Source organism: Myiozetetes cayanensis, unplaced genomic scaffold (genome assembly GCF_022539395.1).
Source record: "Myiozetetes cayanensis isolate MyiCay16 unplaced genomic scaffold, myiCay2020 scf26, whole genome shotgun sequence".
Lineage (NCBI taxonomy): Eukaryota > Metazoa > Chordata > Aves > Passeriformes > Tyrannidae > Myiozetetes > Myiozetetes cayanensis.
The window spans coordinates 7,185,555-7,192,146 of record NW_026087477.1 but is presented as its reverse complement, the minus strand read 5'-3'; the positions used below and the strand labels follow the sequence as shown (position 1 = coordinate 7,192,146).

Below are 6,592 nucleotides of genomic sequence, written 5' to 3'. Positions count from 1 at the left end.
GCAATAGCTCTTGAATGTAAAGCACCTTGAAGGAAAAAGCAAAACGGACTTTGCCATACCAGTGAAATGAATGTGAAATCCCTGCTGGGGAGGGGAGATGCTCCTGGCAGCCCTGCTGTCCTGGCTGCACTCTCCACCTCTGATTTTTTTTTTTTAATTATTGTTTTTATTTTGTTTGTCGGTTTTTGGGTTTTGTGGTTTTTTTTTTTTTTTTACCCAAACACAAGGCACGGGATAAAGAAAGGGGCGAGGCTGACTCGGCTGGGTGGGGTGGGCTGGAGCTGAGGAGAGTTAAAAGGGTAGAGCCTGTGGTTTATTCCTTCTCCCAGGGGTGCAGCGAGCCCACGGGAGCTTGGCCAAGAAAGACCTGGCTGTGGCTGGGGGGGGATTCAGCCCGAGGTTTTCCCATGGAAGAGGCTGGAAAGGACTCCCAGCACGACGGGGAAGAAGCTTTGCAGGGTCCCCGTGTCCTCCATCACAGCATTTTCCCAAATGCCCGGCCAGCTCCCCACCCAGCTGGGCTTTCCAGAGCTGACTTGGCAGGTCCACCTGCCTCGTGCCCCCTTTCCACACCCCCAGTGCTCTCCCAAGCCCGTGTGGCTGCAGCCAGGGCCCTGCTCCAGCTGCTCCACCCCGGAGGCGCCAGGGCTGTCCCTTGTCCCCAGAGTGGTGGCTCTCTGGGTGCTGGAGTTGTCTCATGGAGCCCGTTAAGAATGTCCCCTGGTGGCTCAGCACCCAGAGGAGGGTTTGAGGCCCTTCCTGCACCCACCCTGACCCCGCTGCCGGGTCCCCCCTCCCCACGCCGGCACTGCCGGGAGCACAGACCTGGCTGCTCTTGCAGACTGAGCTGGACCCAGGCTCTTCCCCACAAGGAGCTCCTCAGAACTGTTATTTTGGGGGTTGTTCTCCATTTAGCAGGATTTAGGAGCTTTTTAGGGGGAGAAACTGCCTGCTGGGGCCAAGGGGAAGCGAAAGGTCCTTCTTCCTCCCCTTCGAGGAACAAGGGTGATGGGAAGGAGTGCGGTGAGGTTGGGACTTGCAGCTCCAAGCTTGGAACGCTCAGAAGGGGACAAAGGGAAGGATTTGTGGGGTGATGCTGCTGTGGTCCTCGGCAGTGGGAGCACCTGAGAGACTCTGTGGCTCTGCAGATGGGTTTTTTTCCGTCCCCGTTCCTGCTCCTCCTGCAGCAAATGCCAAAAAACTACAAGGGAAAAACCTGCTGCGAGGCAGCCCCGGTTTCTGCTGACAAAGGGCTAAAACCCCGAGCCCCTTCCTGCTTCGTGTCGATTCCTCGTGCTCCCAACCCCCTCCTGCAGCCGTCTGGGCCATCTCTGAGCGGGAGCCGAAGACCTTCAGCTCCACAGCCGCACCCCTGGGACTCAAGGAGCAGCTCTCTCAGCACTGTCAGGGACGTTCGTGCTTTTGGGTGAAAGTCCTCCCAGGGAAGAGCACGGGCCCACCTGGACCAGGGGAGACTCACCAGTGGCACTTCTGCTTCGGTCTCAGGCAGAGGGAAACGCGGGGGCTGTGCTGGGTTTTGAGAACCGCATCCAAACTGCTCCTTGGGGGGGAGATCAGAGCCCTCTCCGACGGCGCTGGAGCCCAGGGGTGCTGGAAAGGCTGCCAACCCTCCAGCCCCACGTGAGTGCCAATGCGTCGTCCCCAACAGGGGACGTGCCCCGCTGGTTTCCCGCCCTCTCAGCTTCTCAGGCTTTGACAGAAGTGAGAAGTCAGCGCTGCCTTTTACATCCAGAGGGGTTGTGCCTTTTTTTTTTTTCCTTTTTTTTCTTTTTTTTTGGAGAGGGGCAGCATCAGCACCTCTCTCTTCCCCGGGGGAAAAAGCGCCCTACGGAGATGACTTCATGCTCGAGCCGTGGTGGGACAGCAGCGCTGCCTTTCCCAGAGGGACACAGGGTTGTTCCTCCCTGGGGAGGAAGGAAGAGAGGGGAAAAAAAAAGAAAAAAAAAAGAAAAAAGAGAGCACAGCCAACCTCGTTTTTCAGCCTCAGCTCGACGCCACCGATTTCACTTCACCCGGCAAAGAACCCAAGGAAGCACCTTAAACTCGGGGACAGCCCCTGCCGCCCGCCGTGGCTTTTCCCTGGCTTGGGGCACGGGGAGTCCGCCTCGTGGGAGGGGTTTTTGGGATCCTGAGCAATAAAAAAAAGCCCCCCACTCCCCCACTGTGGGAACCTAGGGAAGACTGGAAGTGTTAAGACACGTGTGACTCGACCTGCCAAACCGCGGGGAACCTGCACTTTCTCCGTTCTCTTCGACGGAACCGACTTTGATTTGCTGATTTCTCGGGAGGGGATAAAGTGATTCCGCGTCGATTCGGTGATTTCTTCTGGGCCTGGGGCGGGAGGGATGGGAAGGGCCGTGCCGGGGTCCCTCACGCCCCGTGGGGGCCTCCAGGAGCATCGAGGGAAAGGGCAAGCAGCAAAAACCTGGGTGGAAAACGCCTGAAAAAGGGAGATTTCCCCTCTCCCTGTGCCAGGGCTGTGTGTGCCCACTGGGGATGATGCCCGGGAGACCCCCCCGCAGATTGCTCCGAACGCTCCGTCCTCGGCGTCTTGGAGACGTTTCCCAACCTTCCAGCCGTGGGATGTTCGGCCGCTCTCCCTTCCAAGAGCCCTGGGAAGCCTCTCACGGAGATGGTTCTTGTCCAGACCAAGATTAATTTTCGTGTTTGTTTGTTTGCTCTGCCAGTTTAGCTGAGTGTCCATTTCCACCCGCAGAACCCTCACACTGTGTATAAAACAAAAAAAAAAAAAAAAAGGATCAAAAATATATATAATATATATTCTTGTGAATGTTGGTGCAAAAGAGAAAAATATATAAAGTTTCGGTCGGTTTTATGTTATTTTTTATCTCTTATGAATGAAAGGAAGGAATGGAAAACCTTTTCTTTCCATTTACCACCCTCCACACACACCTACCTGTAGATACCAACAGGTTTCATGGAAATGTTTTACTTTTTAGATTTAGGAAAATGCTTCTGTTCTCATTGAATGTTCTGTCTTGTAAGATTGTAATTTCTATTTTTTTAAAAAGAAAAGAAAATAACTAAATAAAATTTCCTCTTTCGGACCAGTCAGCTTAGGAAGGGAGGGCAGGGGAGGGAGAAACTTTTATTTAAGGACAAAACTCGTTGTCTGAATTTTTCATGACATTAAATAAAAAGTAATATAATGTATGGATGAAAACCTTTTTATTGAGGCGTGTTCTATAGGTACGTAGATGTGTATTGCACAAAGTTTGCAGGAGGAAAAATAAAGTCTGTTTTTGCAAGGTAAAAAAAAAAAAAATTAATAATGTTGGAAAAGGTGATTTTAAATTTTAGCAAAGGGTGAGAGTGGAAGGGAACCTCTCGAAATCATGGGAGAAAACTTTAATTTCCCCATGGGTTCAGGACCCAGCTGGACCAGAATCATGGAATGGTTTGGGGTGGGAAGGTCCTTAAAGCCCATCCAGTACCACCCCCTGCCATGGGCAGGGACACCTTCCACCAGCCCAGGGTGCTCCAAGCCCCGTCCAACCTGGCCTTGGACACTTCCAGGGATCCAGGGGCATCACAACTTCCCTGGGCAAGCATGGCCCTCTCTCCAAGGGAGAGCCAAGATCTGGGAAGGGGCTTCATCTGGGCAACCCCTCCAGGCTGAGCACAGGGACAGTCCCTGGCAGCACAGGGGACACATTTTGGGGCAGGAGGTTGGGGACAGGTCTGGGGGATGGGGTTGGGGGGGGAATCAGGGACAGCCCAGGCACAGCAGGGATTCGTTTTCAACCAGTTCCCAATCCTGGGAAGGAAAGAATGCCCTGGATGTACAAGGGACACGTGGATGGCCTGCCCTGCTTACAGCAGGGGTGCCAGGGCTCAAAGTGCTGAGCTCTGCTCTGGGACCAGGGACAGGAGCCAGGGAAGGGCTGGAGCTGTGCCAGGGGGGTTGGGATGGATCTCAGGGAAAGGTTCTTCCCCCAGAGGGTGGTGGGCACTGCCCAGGCTCCCCAGGGCAGTGGGCACGGCCCCAAGGCTGCCAGAGCTCCAGGAGCGTTTGGACAACGCTCTGAGGGACAGGGGGGATTGTTGGGGTGTCCTGGGCAGGGTCAGGGGTTGGACTGGATGATCCTTGTGGGTCCCTCCCAGCTCAGGAGATTGAGGATTCTGTGATTCTCTGGACAGGTCAGAGGCACCCCTGGGTGTGAAACGCACAAATCCCACCCTCCTCTCCCTCTTCTTCCCCTGCAGATCTCCCCCAGTTCCCATTTCCCTGCTCCCTGTGCAATTCCAGAGCTGTGCCCCTCAGCAGCACAGCTGGAGTGTCCTGGAGCAGAGGGGAATGATGACATGGAATGCTTGGGGCAGCAGGGTCGGTCAATCCCAGGGTTTTGCCCCAGCAGCTCCCATTCCCAGGGGACAGCACAGCTCCTCTTTCACGTTCCCACATCGCAGGATAAATCCTGGCTGCCACAGAGAGCTGGGAACAGCCCGAAACGGGGCACAGCTCGTGGAGATGTGGGGGGAGCGTCACCACCCCCTTTGGGGTGTCCAGGGCACCGCTGTGTCCGTGTGGGAGCACCCAGGGAGCACCTGGAGCTGGGGGTGTCACACCCACGGTGCCACCAAACGGCTACACGGTGCCACTTGGACTTGATTTTCGTTTAAAAAGATATATCTTTTTGCCCTCCCCCCTAAAAAAAAAAATCAAGGTTTTTTGGTGTATATTTGGGGGGAAAAAATAATAAAAATATGGGAAATCTGTTATCCCTCTCTTACTGGTCCGGCAGCGCTGGATTTACTGGGGCCGAGTGACCTCTACTGGTTTATACTCAAAATATTCCCGGCGTGCCCGTGATCCGGATGGATGGAGGTGGGAAGCTCCTTCCCAAAAAAACCCGCCTTGCCCGGTTGGGAAGTGCCGGAGCCAGCGCCCCTTTCTGGGGACAATTCCCAGGAAAACTGGGCAGCCCAGGGGCCAAACGCAAGGGGCGACCCCCGAGAGGTGGATTTTAGGGAAACTCCGCAGAGTTTGGGGGAGTTTTAGGGAAAGTTTCCAGGGAGAAGCCTCAGTCTCTGCTTAGCCTGACACAGCCTGGGAGCGCTGGGACAGAAACCACAGCCCCAGGGCTTCGAAATGTTTTTTAAGGTAGAGTTGGGGCTGTAAATGGTGAGATTTTAAGGATTTTCAGAGAGCTGGGAGAGGGATCCCTACTTAAGGAGTCCCTAAGGAGTCTAATGGAAATAAGGAATTAAGGAGCTCTAGAAGCAAACCAAAGTGTTCAGGCTGGAAGGGACCAGAAAAAATAAATAACTAAATAAAATTTCCTCTTTCAGACCATCACCTTAGGAAAGGATGGCATGGGAAGGGAGAAATGTTTATTTAAGGACAGAACTGTTGTATGATTTTTTCATAACGTTAAATAAAAAGTGACACAATGCATGGATGAAAACTTTTTTGTCGAGGTGTGTTCTGTAGACACATGGATGTGTGAGCTGCACGAAGTTTCAAGGAAGAAAAATAACATCTGCTTTGCAAGGTAAAAAAAAAAAAATTAATAACGTTGGAAATTGTGATTTTAAGTTTTAGCAAAGGGCGAGAATGGAAAGGAACCCCTCAAAGTCATGGGAAAATAATTTTTTTTCTGTGGGCTCAGGACCCAGCTGGACTAGAATCATGGAATGGTTTGGGTTGGGAGGGACCTTAAAGTTCATCCCATCCCACCCCCTGCCATGGGCAGGGACACCTTCCACTAGCCCAGGTGGCTCCAACCTGGCCTTGGACACTTCCAGGGATGGGGCAGCCACAGCTGCTCTGGGCAACCTGTGCCAGGGCCTGCCCACCCTCACAGCCAACAATTCCTTCCCAATATCCCATCTCACCCTGCCCTCTGGCACTGGGAAGCCATTCCCTGTGTCCTGTCCCTCCATCCCTTGTCCCCAGTCCCTCTCCAGCTCTCCTGGAGCCCCTTCAGGCACTGGAAGGAGCTCTCAGGTCTCCCTGGAGCCTTCTCTCCTCCGAGTGAACCCCCCCAGCTCTCCCGGTCTCTCTCCATGTCAAAGAGCTCCTTTGGAATATTCCCTTGGATCATCCCCACCTTCCCCCCGGCAGAGCCCCGTCCCTCGCACAGTTCTGTCCCTCGCGGCCGCCGTAGCGCCGTGCCCGCCCCTCCGGCCCGCCCCGCCCCTCACATGACAGCGGGCTGGGCTGTTCCGCGGTGCACTCTGGGAGTTGTAGTCCTCGGCGCGGGGCGCGCAGCGGGGGCGGCCATGGGCGGGACTGCGTTTCCCAGAGCGCCCCGCGGCGGCCCCGGGGGGAGCGGGAGCGGGCGAGCCGTGAGGTGGGACCGGGGGCGCCGGGCCGGGGGCTGAGGGGGCGGGGAGCTGAGGGGGAGGATGGAGGGGGTCAGCAGGTGGCTTCGCAGGAGGGATGGCGGGGTCGGGGGGAGCAGAGCTGGGGAGGAGGAGGGAGCTGGGGGCCGGGAATGGGAGCAGGAGTGGGAGGAGGGATGGGGAGAGGGGCGCTCCTGGAGCGGGGGCGGCGGGGGTCGATGGAGCGAGCCCGAGGCTGGGGAGGGGGAGCTGGGGGGTCGAG

The 6,592-nt window shown here is 55.4% G+C and overlaps 2 protein-coding genes across 3 annotated transcripts in view; both read left to right on the top strand.

Moving 5' to 3' along the window:
* Positions 1–3,351, top strand: part of LOC126643195 (nuclear receptor ROR-beta-like) — a 16,581-nt gene extending 13,230 nt beyond the window's left edge. The window contains exon 10 of the mRNA XM_050321439.1: positions 1–3,351. This exon is cut by the window's left edge and continues 326 nt beyond it. The gene's annotated coding sequence lies outside the window, so the exon portion shown is untranslated.
* Positions 1–6,592, top strand: part of SCAMP4 (secretory carrier membrane protein 4) — a 51,196-nt gene that overhangs the window by 26,157 nt on the left and 18,447 nt on the right. Inside the window, exon 1 of one of the 2 annotated variants that reach the window (XM_050321469.1) lies at positions 6,306–6,338. The exons of the other annotated variant lie outside the window; for it this stretch is intronic. The gene's annotated coding sequence lies outside the window, so the exon portion shown is untranslated. Of the gene's footprint in view, positions 1–6,305; positions 6,339–6,592 lie in introns of those variants that run through there. 2 annotated transcript variants of the gene reach the window in all.